Source organism: Canis aureus, chromosome 8, assembly GCF_053574225.1.
Source record: "Canis aureus isolate CA01 chromosome 8, VMU_Caureus_v.1.0, whole genome shotgun sequence".
In the NCBI taxonomy this organism is placed as follows: Eukaryota; Metazoa; Chordata; class Mammalia; order Carnivora; family Canidae; genus Canis; species Canis aureus.
In genome coordinates this window covers 26,496,804-26,519,275 of record NC_135618.1, presented here as the reverse complement: position 1 = coordinate 26,519,275, position 22,472 = coordinate 26,496,804, and the positions used below count along the sequence as shown (strand labels likewise).

At 39.9% G+C, this 22,472-nt stretch overlaps 1 protein-coding gene across 7 annotated transcripts in view; it reads right to left on the bottom strand.

Annotated features, from left to right (window-relative positions):
- The window catches only part of SNX7 (sorting nexin 7), a 114,251-nt gene extending 93,344 nt beyond the window's left edge, over positions 1-20,907 (bottom strand). For 2 of the 7 annotated variants that reach the window (XR_013384516.1, XM_077905556.1), the window contains exon 1: positions 20,733-20,899. The gene's annotated coding sequence lies outside the window, so the exon portion shown is untranslated. Of the gene's footprint in view, positions 1-20,732 lie in introns of all 7 variants that reach the window. The other 5 variants (XM_077905550.1, XM_077905551.1, XM_077905552.1 and 2 more) reach the window with 4 other exon arrangements.
- Positions 20,908-22,472: the final 1,565 nt, after the last annotated feature.

Genomic DNA, 22,472 nt, shown 5'->3' with positions numbered 1-22,472 from the left:
TTAACTAAAAATGGTGATATAATTATACTGATCAGAAGAAAAATACTGCAAATGCTTGAAGGGATGAGACAGTGCTTATAAAATAGCTTCAAAAATGCAATTACTGTGATGGAAAAAAGGAAGATGAGCAACTGTTCCAGACTGAAGAAGACCTAAGAGACATAATATCTAAATATAACATGAGATGTTGAATTGGATTCCATATTAAAGGAAGAGAACCTTCATTTATTCTCTCTACACAATGTTATTGGGACAACTAGAGAAATCTGAAAGGGTCTGTGGATTATAATGTAGTATTGTGTCAATATTAGTTTCCTGATTTGGATAGGTATACTGTGATTAGAGAGGAGGGTGTCTCTGTTTTTGAAAAACATATGCAGACCTAATTAGGGGTAATACAACATCACGTCTCCAATTTACTCAACTTACACAGAGAGTGAAAGCAAAAGTTGTGAAATGGCAGTCATTGGGAAATCGAGGTTCAAAGTATTGCAACTTTTCTCCCAGTTTGAAGTTAGTTCAAAATAAAAAAGTATATTTACAGTTTTTAAAAGTCAAATAATTCTACAAATTCTACAAAGCTTAAAATAAAACAAATTAAAATTAAAAAGCAGCTTTCTCTGTTCCAGAATTGCTATTCCCAGTTCATGCCCCTCAGAAGCAAATGCAGAACTCTATTAGCTCTTTTTGTTCCTTGTTACATTTCTTATTTCAAAACAACATATGCTTTGCTTTTTTTTTTTTTTTTCCATTTTGACATTATCTGTAGGTTTCTTACTAAGGAGAATAAAGAATATTTATTTACTTAGTCAATTAATTATGTAAGTATAGACTCACAGATTCCTATGTTATTCAGTGGGTTATAATCCATTAATATTATAATTTATTTTGATGTTATAAGTGTCCAAAACCTACCTAGTGGAACCCCCCTTAATCCTGGCACCTGTGTGTTTTTGATACATCTTAATTATTCCTTGAGCACTTTATATAGCAACTTGACATAAGAAGATGTTTCAGGTTTATATTTTCCCTGACCCAGCTATGGAATCAGACATCTCTCCAAAGAGTTCTGGTTCCTTTTGGAGGAAATTGGAATTTGGAAACCAAGATGTGAATGACAAGAAATATATGTATAATACACACACACACACACACACACACACACCCATGCACACACTCATCTGGATCTATCTATCTATATATTAAATACCATGAGTTCAGACGGATACCTCCAATTACACTTTGACACCATCTGACCTTTCCCACCTTACCTCTTCCCATATTTGTAACTCTTTTCTCCAGCAGAAAGAAGCCTGGCTCCCACTATCCTAAAGATATTTACAAATATGGTCAATCCTCCTACACATATCAATCTCCCAACCAGGCCAGCTGTCTCCTCAGTCCCGACCACATAAGCAACGGCAGTCTTATCTCTTTCACAACCACACTGGATCCCTCCCCAGCCCCAATCCCTCTGGCTACTTCCTTGGACACACTGGTTATTTCCTCAGGCATCTTCAATAGTTTGTTTTTTAAAAAGGGAAGAGAAAGGCTGCATGTTATTTTTTTAATAAAAGTTTTTAAATGAAACAAAAGGTTAATATGCAGTAAAATTTTAAATACAAGTAATGTGTTATTCATATGCACAGATAAAACAGTTTCAATATGACATTTATTTTTTCAGTAGTAATAATGACTTATTCCCAATTCTATACTTTCTTTTAGATATCACTTTTTTCCTTCAAAATTAAGAATACAGGTGTCAGAATCAAAACTTTTGTCTGTTTGAACAGACTAAATTTAACCAACACACTTAGAAATGAATTCTGCAACAAAGTCCATCATAACTTAGCACCCGAGTTAGTCAACACTAAATGAAAAAAAAAAAAAAATCATTACAAAGGAGGCCCAAAACTGGGTCCCAGTCCTTTCTCTCCCACTCACTAAGCAGATAACTTGAACAATTAATTCAGCCTTTGGAGGTTAAAATGAGGATTTGGAGTTGAAAATCTGCAAAATCTCTCCCACGTGAAAGGCTAAAACAGTACAACTTCTAAATGTATTAATATAGAAAAATGTAGCAAAAACCATATATTTTAAGAAAAGGAACACTTTTGTGGTACTAAGAATGAAAAAAGATTGAAATCCTAATATGGACTTATTTTTTCCCCCAAAACAAATCAACTTAAAATCCTTTTGAAGAAGCATCAGTAATATCTGCAGTACTGTTCTCAAGGTTCTTCCCACACAAAAAGTTAGTTATGCGAACTATAATATAGCATTTGGGTAACTCCTCAATGCAGTAATACAGGAGATACTCAACACCAGTTGAAGAGAAGAACAACAATGATTGTTTAAATTAAGAAGGTTCAGGTTATTGTGATTACAAAATGATCTGGGAAAAGAAAAAGACTTAGGCATGATTTAGACCAAGGGACAGAAGACAGTAACAGTTGTATTAATGAAACACAAAAACAGAAACAATAAATGTCTTGCAATAAAAGTTTAGCAAAGTAAATTATGGTATATGCCTGTTGATAGGCTACAATAAACTCTATCCATATGATAGAATATAGTAAAGTGATTAAAAGTAACATTCTAGGAGTAACTTAGAATACAGTATATTGGAAAAATGGTTACAGTATGTTATTAAAAGAAAACAACAGGATATAAAATTTGTGTACGATTAGATTCTTATGTGTATATGTGTGTGAGAGATAAAGTAGGAAAGAAAAAGTGAGAGAAAAAGGACACAAGCTTATAAGCTATACCAAAAAAGTTAATAAAAGCTATTCCAGGTATTGGGATTGCTGAGGAGTTTAATATTTTCTGTGAGTTCCTGCATGTCCAAATATTCTAAAGTAAACATACGTTGAGAAAGATATTAAAATTGTTAGTGTCAACACTGTGTATTATATGTTCAAAGGCAGTAAGAACGACTGTAATAGGGACGCGTGGGTGGCTTAGCGGGTGAGAGTCTACCTTTGGCTCAGGGCATGATTTGGGGACCCAGGGGTAGAATCCAGAGTCCTTCCCCCCAAACAGGCTCCCAGCAGGGAGCTTCTCCCTCTGTCGATGTCTCTGCCTCTCTCTGTGTTTCATGAATAAATAAATAAAATCTTAAAAAAAAAAAAAAAAGAACTACTGTAATAAGTTGAAACAGGTGTCTAGAGCCAATTGGACAAAAGACCTTGGATTACATTTTTTTTTCTTAACTCATCAAAGTTGCATAATTAAATGGGAAATCTAAAAATGTCTGGAATCACATGAAAATTGGAGAGTCAAAGTAAATTACAGAAGGCTAACACAATGGAACACTAAGGAATCATTTTAAAACGTAATTTAGAGGTTCCAAATAAATATGCAATCAGAATGTACAAAAATATCTCTCTGTATAGTATATATATTGTGTATAGCATAGCCACTTCACCACATAAAGTATCTATTTTTGCAATCCAAAGAGGATTTTCACTCTTTAGAAAAAAAGGCGAAAAGCAAAAATAGTGTTCAGCAACTGTTCCGCAGCAAGCCCTTAGAAAAGCGGGGTGCACCCCAAGCAGTAAGAGTGGCGCCACCAGGCTCCTTCCCTGGGAACTACACTCAGCCTCGTGGCATCCAACTTTATGACTTAACTGTGCCTGTGAGCATCTGTGCCTCATCTGGATTTATTTTGTGCATCCATTAGCAAAATGTTTCCTAAGGTATCAGAAAAGCCTAAGAGAGATTGTGTTTTGGGTCTGGAAATGCTCAAAAAAATTTTTCCATATAGATTAATGGTAATTGGTTCTTTGTTTTATGCCATTTCAGCTTACAAAAGGTTTCATAGGAATGCTCTATTTTTAGATGGGTGGGGGGAACCTGTAGTAGCCTTTTAAGATGACAAATTTTTATGTGACAGGCAAACGTCCTTTAAATTTCCCTGACACTGCATACCACCGTGTGCTTTGGTATTCTTTGTAGTCACCCTCTTAACTCACCACAACCCACTTCTTATACCTACTACATAATTTAGCATTCTATTTCTTCTGCTTAAAATGCATCCTTTTGTAGAGTGGGAAAGATCTGCATGAATTTACAAAGGCTCACAATTCCAATGAGTAGTGTGGTGTCAAAAATATGCTTCAATATCGAGCAAAGGAAGAAAATTACAGGCTGAAATTTAGCAACATCCAAGATTTCAGTAGAAGGATTTAAATTACTATGAATCACTCAAAAACATTCTTAAAACCTCAATAAAAGTGACTATCCAAAGAGTTTTATATTCACTTCAAAAAAAAAGGAAAAGAAAATATAATGGCAATGCTTAAAAGATTTACACTTGGACATGAATAAGAGAAGTAAGTGTTTGAGAAGATTCAAAGAAGCAATTAACCAAAAAAGCCCTCCATTTAACCTTTTGTGGTGGATGCTTTTCAGGAGAAATGGATCATTAAAATTTGTTCTTTCCAAACAAAGGTTTCACCTCCACAATAATGTGTGCTTCTTTCTCCTGTTAGTTCTCTCTCTCTTTTCTGTCTCCCACCCCCATCCCCAAACCTTATTTACACATTCATTCATTCTTAGCATTTGGATAAATGTCCATCATCCTATGATCTTTTAGACAATGAAAGTACACCATTTCATTTTCTTTCTTCAAGAGATTAAAGCAGATTAAAGCAGAAGCAGAAGCAGAAATTGTGTGGTAAATCTCTACTTCTTAAATAACACTGAATGCCTTTCTTACAGCCAGCACAGTGAAGACACACAGGCACACACACACCAAAAATCTTGGGATGGTTTCAAGCCCAGATGTGAACATACATGTATAATAGTGAAGCCAAATTATTACAGGAAGCAGTTGCCTTCTACCCTTATTCCAAACCAACAAACCCATCATAAGAAAAAACAGTTAAATGACTTTACAGAAATAAACGGACATTACAATTATATCACCATGATATTGATATTTATTGACACAATCACTTACAAATTAAGTGTAAGTTTTCCTTGTTGTTACATTTGGTTTGGCAGAAGCATTTGTTGGTAAACTGCGTCCTTCCAAAATTCCAATGTTTGAAGAGACTTAATACCCCATACCTCAGAATGTGACCTTATTTGGAGATAGGGTCTTTACAGAGGTTATTAAGTCAAAATGTGACCACTAGGGTGGGTCCTTATGCAATATGACCAATGTCTTTATAAAAAGAACAAATTTGGAAACAGAGACATGTGTAGTGGGAAGATGGTTAGGAAACATAAGAAGACACCAAGGTTGAGAGGCCTGGGAACAGACTCCTTCCTCACTGTTTTCAGAAGAAACCAACCCTACTGACACCTTCACTTCAGACTTCTAGCTTCCAGAACTGTGAAAAAAGTAAAAGTCTCTTGTTTCACAAACCTACTCTATTGGACTTTGTTACAGAAGCCCTGGCAAACTGACAGCATTTCTACATGTAGAGTTGTACACAATAAAAATTTAAGAAGGAAGTAAAGGTACAAAGGAAGTAAGTACTTAATGATTACTGTATTTCATCCTGGCTCCATTCGTTCATTCTCTTACAGGTTAACAATCAACTCCAGTAATTTCTGAGAAATGTTTTCGCCTCCCTCCTTGAATGCTTTTAGATGGTTCAAAAGTTCCACTACTGAAATAAATAAAATACATCCCTGAAATTTAAAACAATGGCCTGCCAGTACTTGAGTACTCAGGAAATAAACACCAAAAGAAACAGGTTAAAAGGTGAGATATGACCTTTCTAAGAAATGTCCTTCCTGAATATCTCCCACTAAAAGGCTACTCGGAAACATCTCATAAATATAACATGAATTACTCTGATAATACTAAATCGGATCCACCATCTGTGCACAAACAGCTATTTTCTTTTTTTTACAAGTAGAGGGGGAAAAAAAATCAATGTGAGAAGTGTGATAAATCAGAATAGTGGCATGAAAAGGCCATGCAAACAAAATTTGCTGATGCGCAAGAAACACGCACACCAAGAGACATCTGGTAAAAAAGCAACTTAAAGTGGAAGGAGTTTGAGAAACTGTGTTATGAGGGACACTCATCCTGATGGGCCTATATTTAGACTTACCAGCTGTGTTTTGGTTTACAGCTCCTTCCAATCTGCCTGCTTATAATAATAATACAAAAATCAGAAAGGCCTTCTGTGGAACACTGCTGAAAATGTGATTGGGGGAAAAGCCAGCCTGTGTCATGTTCTATAAAGGGGCATACAACACTCTAATCTTGTTTGACATAATTTCCAGGGCTATGTAGTATATATCCCCTTGTATGCATATACCATAATTTATTTATCCATTTTTCTGTTTCTAGCATTTCTATTTTCTAACAGTGCCGCCTTGAATGTACTTGGACTTCCTCGGGTTTTGTGCACTACAAAGCTATATACTAACCATAGTAATTTTTCACATCATTCTATTTGACGTAACATTCCCTTCTGTCCACCTCCCCCAAAATGTAGTACGCTAAAAGAAAAAGTCTCTGTAGCCAGGCAGAGAGGTCATATCTCACCTTGGATCGGAGAGGATAAAAAAATGAGGAATAAATGTGATGTACACATCAGCTACTTGAAGGCTCTATATGAATTATTTTATGTAAACCTTACCACAACCCTGTTGAGTATATCCTAATTCTCCCTCCAACCTTTTCTTTAACCAGATAGCAATATTTAAGATTTTTTATTTTACAATGGTGAGAAAGCGATACACATTCAGTAAAAATCAAACTTTGATTTCGAATTTTGATCTTTTCTTGGGCTAGCGATATGCACACGGTACAACACTCTGGTGATGCTGGAGAGCAAGCAGTGTTCAGTTAGCCATGAGACCATGAGGATAAATCCAATACACTTACCACCATGCTGCACCCACACAATCAATTGGTTTTTCACTTTCAGGGACAGTATTCAGGGAAATTCAGTATCTCAGGTGAATGAAATATTCACCACTTTATTATAAAGCGGGCTTTGTGTTAGATGATCTTGGTCAACTGTAGGCTGATGTAAATATTCTGAGCATGTTTAAGGTAGGCTAGGCCAGCTATGATGTTTGGTAGATTAGGTGTATTAAGTGCATTTCAACTCCCAATATTTTCATTTTACGATGCTTTTGCCAAGATAAAACCTCATCATAAGTGAAGATCTGTATATTTTTTGTATTTATGAAAATATTCTATAAGAATCATTTAAAAAGTTATAGAAGGTGTGTTCAAACAGGATAAGGATACATTCTTGATTATTGAAAACTGTACAGTAATTTTCTTTTAAAGTTTTCTCCTAAAACTTAGAAATAAAAATAAAGTCTGATTGAGGTAGGCAAAATTAAGTAAGTTCCGGATTTTTACCATTCGTATTCTTTTAAGGGCTTTTTAAAAAATATCCAGACACACATACACAAATTAATATTCTTATTCACCTCAGTAAACATACTGCATATATAAGCTAGGACAAGTAAATAATAAGTAAAATGTTAAGGCTGAAAAACAGGCGAGGCTCCCACACAAAGTGTGTCCTCCAAACCACTGGCACGGTTATATGTGTGCGTCACCAATATGCCATGTTACTGCATGCCAAAGATATTTAAAGCCCTTAATGCTAATTCCACAAATGACAAAGGTCTATTAAACTTGCCTCAAAATAAATTTGGGGTACACCGATTAAACACAACTTCAGCTAACAACCTCTTATAGATTCAGTGATGACTAAGTAGAAGCAGACAAAGCCAGGGAAAAAAAAAAAATTTGCTCTAACCAGAACTCCTGATAAAGTTGAAAATACATTCTATGGGCAGACAACACTGCAGACCTAACTCAGGAATGTAATAAATAAAACATAAATTTAAAAAACCCGGTTCCTAAGGAGCCCAGCCAATTGACTGTACACTCAATAGGCATGACTAAAATGCATTCTGGCACATAGTAAACTACTCCCCTAAACGAAAGCTCCATCTTTCCTAGAAACTATCTACAAAGATAGTTGAGTTGCCTCAGAAAAGGTTGAGTTGCCTTGATATCCAACCACGCCAACAACCTTAAAAGCATTCCGAAGAGACTTAATATATGCTTATAATATATCAAGAAAACTAGTAGACAGTTAGAACAACTGTACCAAGAGTATTCTTATCGCCTAGTACTTTCAAATAACATGACAAATACTATGTATCATGAATCATTGAACGGGGAAGCTATATACATACACCAGAACACTGGGGATGTTGAGGGTTGGATTCCAGACAACCATAATAAAGGGAATATTGCAATAAAGTCAGTCAAATGAATTTTTTGGTTTCCCAGTGCATATAAAAGTTATGTTTACACTAAACTGTAGTCTATTGAGTGTGCAATAGCATTATGTCTAGAAAACTTTATGGTATATACCTTAATTTCAAAACACTTTTGCTAAAAACTGCTAACCATCATCAGAGCTTACAGTGAAATGTAATCTTGTTGCTAGTGGAGGGGCTTGCCTGGATGCTGATGGCTGTTGACTAACCAGGGCGGTGGGTGCTGAAGGCTGGGGTGGCTACGGCAATTTCTTAAAATTAGATGACAATGAAGTACGCTGCATCAATTGAACAATTTCTCTGTAGCATGTGATACTATTTGTTAACTTTTACCCACAGCAGAACTTCTTTCATAATTGGAGTCAGTCCTCTCAAGCCCTGCTGCTGCTTTACCAACTAAACTAAATGTATGTAGTATTCTAAATCCTCAGTTGTCAGTACAACAATTTTCACAGCATCTTCACCAGGAGTAGATTTCATCTCAGGAAACAACTGTCTTTGCTCATCCATAAGAAGCAACTCCTCATCCCTGAAAGTTTGATCATGAGATTGCAGCCATACAGTCACATGTTCAGGCTCGACTTCTGCTTCTAGTTCTCTATCTCCACCACATCTGCAGTTACAGCCTCCAATGAAGTCCTGAACCCCTCCAGGTCATCCATGAGGGCTGGAATAAACTTGTTCCAAATTCCTGTTCCCGTTGATATTTTGACCCTTTCACATGAAAACAAATGTTCTTAATGGCACTCAGAATGGTGAGTCTGAAGGTTTTTAATTTAGAAGAAGGTTTTTAATTTACTTTGCCCTCAGATCCATCAGAGATCTTACCATGGCAGCTACTGCCTTATGAAGTGTATTTCCTAACTAATAAGACTTACGGAGTTGAAATCACTCCTTGATTCATGGGCTGCAGAATGGATGTTGTATTAACAGGCATGAGATCAAGACCAATCTCACTGTCCATCTTCTTCAGAGCTTTTGGGTGAGCAGGTGCATTGTCAACGAGCAGCAATATTTTGAAAAGAATCCCTTTTCTGAGCAGGAGGTCTCAATGTTGGGCATAAAATATTTGGTAAGCCATGTTGCAAACAGATGTGCTGTCATCCAGGCTTTGTTGTCCCACTTATACAGGCAGAGTAGATTTGTAATTCTTAGGGGCTCTAGGACTTTCAGAACGGTAGATGAGCAGTGGCTTCAACTTAAAGTCACCAGCTGCATTAGCCCCTAACAACAGAATCAGCCAGTCTTTTGAAGTTCCAAAGCGAGGCATTGACTTCTCTCTAGCTATGAAAGTTGTAAATGGCACCTTCTTCTAATAGAAAGTTGTTTCTTCTACGTTGAAAACATTTGGTTTAGTTCAGCCACCTTCAGTAATTATCTTTCTAGATTTTCTGGACACCTTGCTGTAGCTTCTTCATCAGCACTTGCTGCTTCACCTTGCACTTTTATATTATGGAGATGGTTTCTTTCCTTAAACCTCACTAACCTCTGCTAGGTTCACACTTTTCTCCAGCAGCTTCTTCACCTCTCTCAGCCTTCACGGAATTGAAGAGTTAGGGCCTGGCTCTGGCTTAAGCTTTTAGTTAAGGGAGTATTGTGGCTGATTTGATCTTCTATCCAGACCACTAAAAATTTTTCCAGATCAGTAATACCACTGCTTCATTTTTCTTTTCTTTTCTTTTGTTTTTTGGTTTTTTTTTTTACCATTCATCTGTTCACTGGAGTAGCACTTTTAACTTCCTTTATGACTTTTCCTTTGCATTTACAACTTGGCTGTTCAGTGCAAGAGGCGTAGCTTTTGGAATATCTTGATTTTCAACATGCTTCCTCCTTAACCTTAATCATTTCTATTTTTCATTTATCTTTAAGATTTTATTCATTAATTCATGAGAGACAAAGAGAGGGAGGCAGAGACATAGGCAGAGAGAGAAGCAGGCTTTCCGCAGGGAGCCCGATAGGGGAACTCAATCCCCAGACCCCAGATCATGCCCTGAGCCAAAGGCAGATCTTTAACCATTGAGCCACCCAGACATCCCTTTAGTTTTTCAGTTAAAGTGAGAGATGTGTGCCTCTTCCTTTCACTTGAACACTTAGCGGCTACTGTAGGGTTACTAATTGGCCTAATTTCAATATTATTGTGTCTCAGGAAATAGGAAGGCAAGGGGAGAGGAAGAGCAACAGGGGAATGACCAGTCAATGGTGTAGCCAAAACACACACAATATTTGTGTATTAAGTTCCCTGTCTCATATGGGTGCTGGTCATGGTACCCCAAAACAAATACAATAATAACATCAAAGATCATTGATCACGAGTCAATAAAAAATATAATAGTTTAAAAGTTTGAAATATTGCAAGAATTTCCAAAATGTGACATAGAGATGCAGAGAGGGAAAATGCTGCCAAGAGACTTGCTTGACACAGGTTGCCACAAATCTTCAATGGGTAAAAAATGCAGTATTTGCAAAGCCCGCAATAAAGGAAAGAACAATAAAACGAGTAAGCCTATAATACAGCATTTAAGAGACAATACCAAAATTCTGGTAGCACTCTAAATAGTAACTAAAAAGAATATACAGGAACAAATATATGTTTGTGAGTCTCTGAAGATCTCATTACAAATGCAAAATAGAGGCTTCTACAACTTAAAAACATTAAGCTTCTGTACCATAAGAGCAAACACTGAAATTTTCTAAGGGACAGGGACTGTGTGCCTTAGCACCATATGCTTACATTACTTCATTTAATCCTCTCAACAACATGATGGAAGTAAATGCAGTTATCATCATCTGCAGTTTACAGATAAACTGGTGGACAGGGATAATAATAATTCTTCCCAAATCACTTATCTCAACGGGCAGAGTCAAGATTCAATCACCACTACCATTACCACCAGCCATGTGCACACGCAAAACGCACCCAGTGTAGCAGCTTTACTTCATTTTACAAATGTTCACTGAATGTCAACCACGTGTCAGGCACTGGTTTGGGGTTACAACAAGAGTCAAGACTGGGATGTTTCCTGAGCTCTTATGAAGCTTATACTTTGGTTAAATGGGAGGGTGGGAGATAATAAACAGGTAAAACATAGAGAAAAAATTTAAAAATTCCAGATTTGAGTAAGTATTGATAAAAAAAAAGGTTATACTTTAAAAAAAAAAAAAAAAAAGTGGGGTGTGTTGCTGGGTTAAGGGAGGAAGGCAGGGAGAAAGAGGAATGCTCCTGATAATTATCAGGGAGGGTGTCTTTCAGGAGGTCATACTGAAAAGGAGCCAGTCATTAAAAACACCGAGGGATAAAGATTCCAGTCTAGAGAACCAATGAAGCCTGTGACAGGAAAGGACTCAGAATGGTGGAGGACCAGAAAGGTAGCAAATGGCTGGCACACAAGCTTTCGTGAAGGTATAAACAACAAAACTCATTTTACTATTTACTGTGTCAGAATTGTAAGTATTCACATTTTCTTCTTATAGGTCTTTAAAAAAAAAAAGGGAGGGGATAACACTATGATAAATGGCTGTTCCACCTAGAAATACAAAAGTGAGACATTTGTTGCACACAGGCTTTTAAGGATCTGTATGGCCTCACTCAGACTATCATGAGCATCAGCCAATTGGAGATTATTAATCGTGACTAATGCTTTTTTTTTTCTCAATTATGCTTTTTTTCTCAATTTTTCTAATTTTTCTCAATTATGCTCCTTACCTAGCAGAATTTTTTTATATATATACTTAACACCCTATAGAAAAGAAATGCTTTTCCTTATTCAGAAAGGTCCAATATGCCATTTGCCTCTAACTTTGCCACAAGACCACCGTGGGAGACAGTATGATTGTTCCCAGTGGCCTTCTGTCATCCTATGAAAGGGTTTTATCTCCTGGTCAACTGCCAGCTAATTTTTAGTGTCCCGTTATAGAAGGAAAATAGTTTCCCACCACAGGGATTGGATCAGTGACTTACTTTGGATAATGGCATGTGTCTGGGCAGATTTGAGATCCATTGCCTATTTCTACCTGTGCTCATATTCTTTTCCCTCTGCTAGAGGAATGAAATGTCCCAGTTAGGGGTTTCTCCTTCCGTCTTGATCTCAAAATGAAGAAGACCTGTGAAACAGACTCAATACTTGAAACTGACCCATAGCTCAGTTACAGTTGACAGGTTCATGAAAAAGAAATAAGCCCTATTGTAGGTAAGCCACTGAGATCTTGTTGCTCTTACTACAGCATAATTAGTGAAAGCTGATGAAAATATTACTCAATGTTCAATTAGATTAAATATAAAAATGTATTTATATACATATGTATGTATAAACACACACAACTTTTTCAGAGTTAGTACAAAGGAACAAATCAGGGTGGGTTTTTTTTTTTTTTTTTTTTTTTGCCCCTCAATTTTGAAGATTCTCAAACAAAGAGTTTGTCATTTGCTTTTGGTCACACATAATAAGGCTCTCATTTTAATATTAAACAGAATTTCTACTCCTAACATTTCATTTCAAGTGATTAAACTCTGTTTTTCATTTTAAAATAAAAACTTTATTTCTTGTACCAAAAAATTAAAGCCATGACTAAAAAATAATAAAATTACAAGAAAAATGAACCTAAAAATATTATGTTAAATGAAATAAACCAGACACAAAAGACCACATATTGTCTGATTCCATTTATATGGGATTTCCTGAAAAGGCCAATCTATAGAGACAGAAAATAGTAGATTAGTGTTTCTCTATGGCTGGGAGTGAAAACAGAGGTTAACTGTAAATCATGTGATGGATTTTGGGGGTGGGGATATAAAAATGTCCTAAAACTGATTTACAGTGATAGCTGTACAACTCAGTAAATTTAATAATAATAAAAAAAAAAAACACCCCTGGGTGAAGTTTATACTATTTAAGTTATACCTCAGTGAAGTTACTTTAAAAACAATCAAAAAGAGTATGTCATACCAAAGCATTCTCAAAATAAAAAATATATATGTATACATATAATTATTTCAGTTTTTAATTTTAAATCTACTGGTTTATCCCTCTGTTCTGTTTTTTCTTAATTGTATTTTACTAAGTTTTTATGTCAATATTTGCTAATCAATTTGATTTCCTGACTCTATCCTTTTTTATTAATGCTATAGGTAACCACACTGTAATCCAGCATGATTGATATAAAGCAGGGTCAGAGTTAATAAAATATTTCATCTAAAACAGAGAAAATCTTTCAAGCATATAACTTTTCACTTGTTTATTGAAAAAGCTTTAACATAGATTTCTAAAGTGAGTAACTATGAAAGTTTAACTTTTATATCCTAGTAGGAAAGTATGGGATACAAATAATAAGAATAAAATAAATTTTGAACACTACAACCACATAGTTATTGCATCTGTGTTTCTTTTTTGATCACACTAGCCATTTGTAAAACTGTAGCAGGTTATCAGTTAGAATTATACTAGAGCATCCTACCCGAACCTCAAGAATGCAGAAATAAAATTGCACCTTTAAAACCCAGTAACATACATTTTTGGGGGAATATTATGTTCAAATCTGGAGCCTTTTGACATTTTCCCCAAATACTTTTAATAATATTCCCTACTGTCATGAATCAACAAATAAATACTGTTGCCAGCATAAAAACCTTTCCTAAAGGTTTCCATGGATTTTTTTCTTTTGGCTATACAATATCCAATACTCTTTCTGAATATAAGATTGATTATAGTTTCTGCTAGTGCTTATCCCTTTCTGTACCTGCCATCTCCAGCCTTCAAATCTACTGTGAGTACCTAATATGGACCATTTCCTTACTTTCCTGCCATAATAAGTTTTCATTGCTTGCAACCAAGCCTCTTGAGATAGGTGCTATTAGCTTTAAAAATTTTATTTTTCCTAGTAAAAGAAGGTTTCTAAATGATTCCCTTGGAGTTGTCGGGTTGTTTTGTTTTGTTTTGCTTTGCTTTGTGTTTATTTCCTCTCATACAATTCAAAAAGGAGATTTTGTCCAGGTTCAACATTCAGCATAGCTCTGTGTCATCCAGCAAGAACATTTATTCACTATTTATTAAGACCAATTTGCTTTAATCCTATTTAGTTTAGTATCCTGATAGGAAGGACCAACACAATGCAAACTGAATTTACTGAAAACAGATCATTAACAAATTACTGTAATAACTGGGTCTCTCCACAGGAAAAAAGTAATAGGCCATATCATTCATTAACATATTTATCCCATAAATGTCTGAAGTTCCTACTCCACTACCATCAAGAAGTTTAATCTATTAGAGACAGAAAAGCAATCAAGGTTTTACAGATGAGAAATAAATATCTATTCATAAGGTAATGTAGTAAGTATTACAAGATTTGAAACGGTATTATGGGAAGCGCAGAGTGGAAAAATTAATTCTAGCTGGAGAATGAAGCAGCTCTTCAGTAAGAGATACCTTTACATCAGGCCATAAGAAACAAAAAGGAGTCTGCTGTGTCAACCCAACAATAACTACACAGAGGTAGAAAAATACGAAGCAAGCTCATGTAGTGGCAAGTGAACCAACCTAGATCAGTGCTTCTAGATCAGTACTTCTTCAAATTGTAAGGTGCAAACAAATCAAGGTGGACTCCTGGTATCATACATACTGATTCATTTGGCCTTGAAAGTGGGTTCTGAGACTACATTGCTAATGAGCTTCCGATGCAACAGATTCAGGGACTCTGAGTAAAAGTAGTTAAGGCCGGAGATGACAGGGTGGTGAGGCAGGAGAGCCAGCACGCAGCCCCATCAAGAGTCCTGAATGGCAAAATGTGACAATAGGATCAGAACTGTGTGTACTGCAAACATCAGTGTGCTTGTGAATATATGAGGATGGACTAGAGGCAGAAGAGAAGATGACTAGGGCTTTATGAGGCTATTTTAACGGTTCTCAGAAGTTAACAACTCTGATTTGTAGCAGTGGAAACAGAAAGAAGTCACAGATTCTGGAGATACCAAGAAAATAAAACTGATGGGGGCTTCTTAGATATGTTGGACACATGGAGAGTGTCCATTCATTCAGTGTCCAGTCTCTATTCATCATAGAGAGTAACACTCAGTATTTGATCCTGGCTATCTAAGAAACTGTCACATCATTAGCAGAGAATTAAATAGAAACCGTAACCAATGTGGCAAGAGAAATATAAAAACTAGAGAAATGGCCATGGGTAATTTGATTTGGGAATTGAGTCGAAGAGATGAGTAGGACCATCTAATGAAGACTCTCCACTGCTCTTGTAGTTAAATTCAGTGTAAGCTAAAATTCCACTTGTCCCAGCCTCTTAACTGCGGAAAGGGACAGTCCAACTGTCACACCCTCTTCTCCGCTGGGACAGTTAGTCATCCAGCTTGTGCAGGAACATTTTTAGTGACAGAATTCATGACCATGCTGAGTAATCCTTTTCATTCTGGAACCTTCAATTAGAAAATTCTTCCATAAATTGATCCAAAACTTGTCTCCTCAGATTTCTGGCCTAGCAGTTCTAGCTTCGCTCCTCAAAACTACAAACATCTAATCAACCTAGATTATCATAACTCTTCATAAGGAACTAAACCCAAGTCTTTTCCACTTTTTGTTTTTGCACAGCCTTTCTTATCAGGCCACGGTTGCCCAGACATATCATCAGTGAAACCCCCTTGTTTATTCTCCTTCACTATGGCAAATGTGGGGCAAGACTGTGGCTGGGGCAGCCCTCCGCACTACTCATGCTAGTGGAAAACAGTGTAGATGGATCCAAGCCCTCTTTCTGCTAAGCCCAGACTAGATTGCAGGCTCAGTCTCAATACAGCATTCCAAAGAATCAATAACAGGATACTGGCATCTGCAGTTGAGATAATATCCCTTTAACGTTTTCTGATATAGACATCGATTCCCCCTTTAAAATACAGAGGATGAGGGGCACCTGTGTGGTGCAGCCAGTTGGGCATCTCTCTTGGTTTTGGCTCAGGTCATGGTCTCAAGGGTCATGGGATCGAGCCCTTCATCGGACTCTGTGTTTTCTCTCTCTCTTCCCTTCCCACTCTAGTGGGCATGCACTCGAGCTCTCTCTCTCTCTCTCTAAAATAAATAAATCTTAAAAATAAAATATAGAGGATGGAATGAAACTTTGGAAGTGGCATGAACAATTCAGATCACAGTATAATTAATAGTCCATGTGACCTTGAAAATATGGTGTTTGTTTAGATTCAGTATCATGTCATTTGTGTATATTGACCTTTCAGTCACTGAAAACAACTAGGAATGTTTGTACATAGAATGGTCCCATACAAGGTCTCCCCAAACTTACTTTGAAATTTCCGTATTTACTTAAATTCTATTGTTGACCATATATGCTCACTCATAGGAGAACTTGAGGATTTTTTATTTTCTTCCTACTTCACGCACCAGTCTTCCTCCTCTGGGATGAATATAAGAGTACTTAACATATAAGAAGGCTATGTTGGTAGATGGTGGAACCTCTAGTGGTAGGAACCTCCTAGATCAGCCCTACTTTCCTTTGCTTAATGGGTCCCTCTTTTTTTACCCATCAAACTGGTAAGACCCACTGAGGCAGGATCAGGATACAGACAGGGAAGGAGAGCATGTGACCTAACTGCTGTAATTCCACATTCTAGATTTTAAGTGAGTTGGATGGTTGAGCGTACACATACAAATATTTGCATACATTCCTAGATGCTTGTGCACTATATACACACAAATAATATATCTATACACATCCATGTATACACACTACACACATGTATGCAACTATGTGTGTGCATATATTGTGTACAATGCATGTGTGTATTTTGCATATTTCAGTGCAGATCACCAAGGGAACTACTTATTCATTCAAGGATATTTCTTGAGTAACCATAAGTCAAGCTCGTAATAAAGATCTGGTTAGACTCCTAACTGCTCAAACTGATACAGCCACTAGCCACAGGCGGCTACTTATATTTAAATGTAAATTAATTAAATATAATTAAAAGGTCAGTTCCTCAGGTGTACTAGCCACATTTCACATGCTCAAAAGCCACTTGTCGCTAGGGCTGCCACGTTAGGCACATACAGAACATGTCCATTATTGCACTTGTTTTTGGACAACAGAATCCTATGGTGCCTGTGTATAGCTGATCAATCAATGGGCAAGAGTTGGGATTGACAGAGATCCAATCTACTTAGGAGCTGGATGTTTCAACAACTATATCCCATTATTCTTTCAAAAATAACTTTTTTCACAAAAATGAGTGATTCTTTCAAAAGCACTGTTCAAATGAGCATGCTCATTGTTATATTTCTGATTTACCACAAAACTGTTTTCTATCATTGTTATAAAAACTAGATCACTTCTTTCTTTTCAAAGTGTTTACAAACAAAACGCTAAATAGCTGTATAGCTTTGATAGCTTTGCTGGAGATTGAAATGAAGCCTACCTATACCTTCTAGAACTTCCTTTTTACCCATTATATTAAAAAAAAGATTTTTTTTTAATTTCGGTGTACCATTACCTACAATCCCTGTCCCCTCAAATGTGAATAGTAGTGATGAAGATAATTATACCTGTAAATTCCCTGTTTATTCTAGATGATACAGATCTCATTTTATGGTCCTAAACACCCCTTTAAAAGGCCAATAATAAGATCTATCATTTACCGAGTACCAGATAAGTACACCTCTGTTCTTCACTGCGACCCAGTTACCTTTACTATGTTTGAATTGCTCCCTCTTCTACACATTACAGTATTTAACAAAAATAGGGGTTATTTATTTTAATGTATTATTTCCAAAAAGCAACTTTTGTAAAAAAAAAAAAAAAAAAATAGAGAAACCAGACTCTTCTAAATTTTTGGCAAACCACGTCATTTTGGCCCAGTTCTAACACTATTCTTACACCACTGTTATAATTTTTATCCTTTTCTTTTTTCTGTTTTTGAATCATTGGTCATGTTCCCCAACCTTCCAACATCTATATTTACTCTTTAAAGTCAATACCCTCTGTGCTCTCTAGGGTCTCTTGAGATTTAGTATCATTTTCCTCTCACTGGATTACCTGAAAACTCTGAACAATACTTTGTTTCCCATCCCTCTTGATTTATATTGCCATTTAGAGTTTCTGTTACATCTTCCACCTAGACTCCAAGACTGACAGCAACAACTGAATGGTGCCTTTCTTCAAATACTTAGCCCAGCATCTTACACAAAACTATTCAACATGTATTTGCCATGCACTTGGAATGTATTGTGGGAAGAAAGAATTAATAATAAGCCAAAGACTCTACTCTTTACAAAACTTCTGGAGGGGAGTATGATATATACTCACAAATAATCTAAGGGTGTAAGGAACTGCAAATGTAAGCTGAATAGTAAAGTAGTGGAGCTCAAAGGACTGAAGGGTAACAATAGTATCCTTCAGAAGTAATTGTTGAAAGCATCCCAGGGTAAGCTGGTCAGTGGAAGAGGCCCACAGAGGAGCAGGTTGGAAAGGGAGTGGTAGAGAGACCAGGCCAAAAGGAGAAGAGTTTCTTAAATCTGCTTCTCTGTGGTTAACGGCTGTAAAAGTCAACTTATGGAAATATAAGTAAGCAGCTAACTTAAAATTTCTCCAAGTATTCTTTTCAGACTTTAAGGAACATTAGATCTTTACCTGAATCTATGTGGCCAGTCTCTAAAAAAGTGGTTCTTAACTTCTAAGTATCCATCATACGTAGTTACAAAACACCAACAGGTAGCATGTATCCATGTGTGTGGAGCTGAGGCTTACACCCCTTTAAAGAGACTACAAACTTATAAAATTAGGTAGAAAACCAAATGTTGATTTAGAATGAGTAAAGAAATCTCAACAACTCTTTGGAGCCTTGGAGATCTAGATTCCTTTCTTCTGAGACAGCTTGAGGCAATTTACCAGAAATGCTAATTTAGAAATGCTTCTGGTTGCAATCCTTCATTCCCTTCCCACCTGGAACATCTACAATTCCCAACATTTCCAGAGGCCTCAGCACAAATTTCATTAGTTTCATCTCAGATCTGCCTCTGACAACAGGGGCTCATTAAAACAAGGATTCTTAAGAGGCACATTTAGAATCTGGGGAAAGAGAAAGCACAGGGCTAGTTTAAAACAATCCTGGATGATCTGACACACAAGGGCCACTCCCCACACTGTCCCTCCCCCATGCTGGAAGTTTCGCAACACAGAGCCCTACACTAACACGCCAAGGCCAATAGTATCTTAGAAGGCAAGGTAAAGGATGGGCCGGTTGTCCTCGATTGGAACACAGTGTGTGCCATATAAAACGGCCGTGTTAATTCTTTTATAGGCGAACAAAAAATAATAATAATAATTCCATTGTTTTACGATTTAAACACATTGAAAGGCCAAATAACTTTCTCAAGAACACAAAACCCTGTGTGGTGGTCTAGGATCCAAGGACGCCTACCATTTTTCATTCAGTCCTAAGGGGAGAAAGGAGCTTTACAGAGTCCTCTTTGGGGTCAGGGTACATACTTGATCACTTTGTAACTTCAGTTCACTCCCCCAGAACACAGCGGGGGTTAGGAAGGGGCTTTACCCGACACCTCAAGGTGACACTTATTTACAGGCTTCTTATTAATTGATACATTGTTCTCAAGTCTTGTACCAGCAGCCACGTTAAGAAGCTGGCTTGACCTCTTCAGCCGTGCCGGGAAGGTATCTTTCTTTTCCAAAAAAGAGACGGCCCCCTCCAGGGCGCAGGCACCCCACGTCCACCACTAAGCCAAGCCGGTTTCGCTGCAAGTCCACGACGAGTTAGAGTTAGGAGGGCCCTGGGGTCCTCGATTGCCCCGGGGCCGGGGGGGGGGGGGGGGGGGAGGGGCAGGAAAACCGAAAGCGCCGCGGTGGGTGGGGAGGCGGTAGCTCCCCGGACAGCCCCGGGCTCCGCAGAGCAGCTCCCCGTCGGACACGACCCGCGGCCTCGCGGCGAGGGGACTCCCGCGCCACCTCCCGTCCCGGGCCTCGGGGGAGTCGCCCCGTCCTAAGCCCAGCCCGGAGCGCTAGGTCGGGCGGAGCGAGCCCTCTCGGCGCGGCTGAGCTCCCCCAGAGGTCCGGGCTCGGGCGGGGGCACCCCTGGGCCACCGCCTCCCGGGCTCGGAGAGCGTCAGAGACCCAGACAGGGAAAGGGGGGGCTGGGGTGGGGATCGCAACTTTGCTCGCCGCCCAGAGCCGCGGCCGCGCCGATGCAAGGTCAAAGTGCAGGCGGGGGAGGGCGCGGCGGCGGCCCGGGGCCCGCCCGGATTCCAGCGGGCTGCCCGCGGGGCTCGGCGGCCTGGGGTGACCCCCCCGCGCACCCCAGCTCGGAGCCCCCGCTGGGCCGGGAGCGCCCGGGGCCGCCGCCGCCGCCGCCGCCGCCGCGCCAACTCCGGGAGTTGCCTGGGAACTTTCCCGGGACGCGCCGCCGCCGCCGCCGCCGCCGCCGCCCTCACCTTGCTGAACACCTCCAGGTCGTCCTCGTCCTCGTCCAGGTCCAGCACCTCGGCCCGCGGCAGCGCGGGGGGGCCGCTGCGGCCCGGGAGGGGGGCGTCGACCCCCGGGCTCGGCGCCGGGGCGCCCCCCGCCGGGAGGCCGCAGGAGCGCGCCCGAGGAGCCCGGCGCTCGCCCTCCATCCCCACAGTGCGCGCCCCGCCGCCGCCGCCGCCGCCGCCGCCGCCAGCCCGGCTCCCCGAGCGCGCCCATTGGCTCCCGCGCAGCCTGCGCCTCCCCGGCCGGCCCCGCTCCAGCCCCTCGCCCGCCGCGCAGACGCGGAACTGCCGGCCGCCGCGGGGCCGCCTCGTCCGCACCTGGCGGGGGGCGCGGGGGCAGCGGGGGGCAGCCGGGGGGCAGCCGGGGGCAGCAGGGGGCAGCAGGGGGCGGGGGCGCAGCGGGGCAGCCGGGGGCGGGAGGGGCAGCCGGGGGCGCGGGGGGGGCAGCCGGGGGCGGGAGGAGGCGGGAGGGGCGCAGGGGCGCGGGGGGTGGGGGCAGCAGGGGGCCCGGAGGGGCGCGGGGCCGCCTGGTCCGCACCTGGCCGGGGCGCGGGGGGGCGTCCGGGGCCCGCGGGGGGCGTCCTCGCGCTGCCCGGGCTCGCGGGGCCACCTGGGGGCCCTGGGCGGGGCTGCGAGCCGCCCCCCCCCCCCCCGCGGCCTCCGGGCGGCCCTCGCTCCCTGCTCCGTGGTCGGCCGTCCGGGTGGTTGTGGTTTGCGGGTCCCTCCCGCCGCGGCTGATGCAAAAATAAAAGACCTGAAAAGCGCCTCAGGTTTTGTCATTGATTTTTGACCCAGTGACCGCACTGTGTGGTCATCTCGCTGCCGGGCCAGGGATGTTAGGCTTAAAAACTATTTTCAGCCACTTTCGGATGCGCCTTTACTTCTGGAAGCCTTCGTGAGCTGAATGAGCAGGAATGTTCCTAAGAGCCGAGGCGGGGGAGCGGGACTGGACCTTGCCACCAAAAAATAACCGTCAACCTTGTTGCTGCCAGGCCGAAGCCATCATGAGTTGTTCACTGCTTATGATTTGTCTAAAAAGAAAAAAAATCTAAGTTCCCACCGCCCCCCCCCCCGAAATGGAAAACTGAACACAAATTGATATATTTCGGGGCTATCTTTGTGTTTCATTATTTACTCCCCTCAGCCCCAGCCAGCTCTTTTTCTCCATCAGCCCTGGAAAAAATGTCTAATAGGTTTGCACATAGGGAGGAGGCCAAGTCAGACTTGATGCCTGGAAAAATATTTAACCCAGTATTCAGAATTCTTAATATAAGTATTATATTAAGTATATATATATATGTGTGTGTGTGTGTGTGTGTGTGTGTATAACTTCTCATATATTTATTTATCATATATATGGGGAAATAGAGCATTTCTCTACTTCTAATTAGAGGACAGGAGACAGGCCTTACTATGTTCCCTCTCAACTCTTCATATGTACCTCCCATTGCTTTCAGGTCACCTATGCACTTCTTCAGACAGGCTGTTCAGCCACCCTGTGATTACAGTCTTCCTACATTTTTTCTTCCTGTACGCAGAATACCATCTCCTGCTCATCCTTCAGGAATTAACTAGAGTCCCATCTCTTTCTGGAAGACTTTCCAAATTAACACTGCCTGTTCCCAATTTAGCAGTTAATTTTATGCCATCTTATACATTGTATTCATTTCATGTAAATGCCTTAAACTCCTTAGTAAACTATAA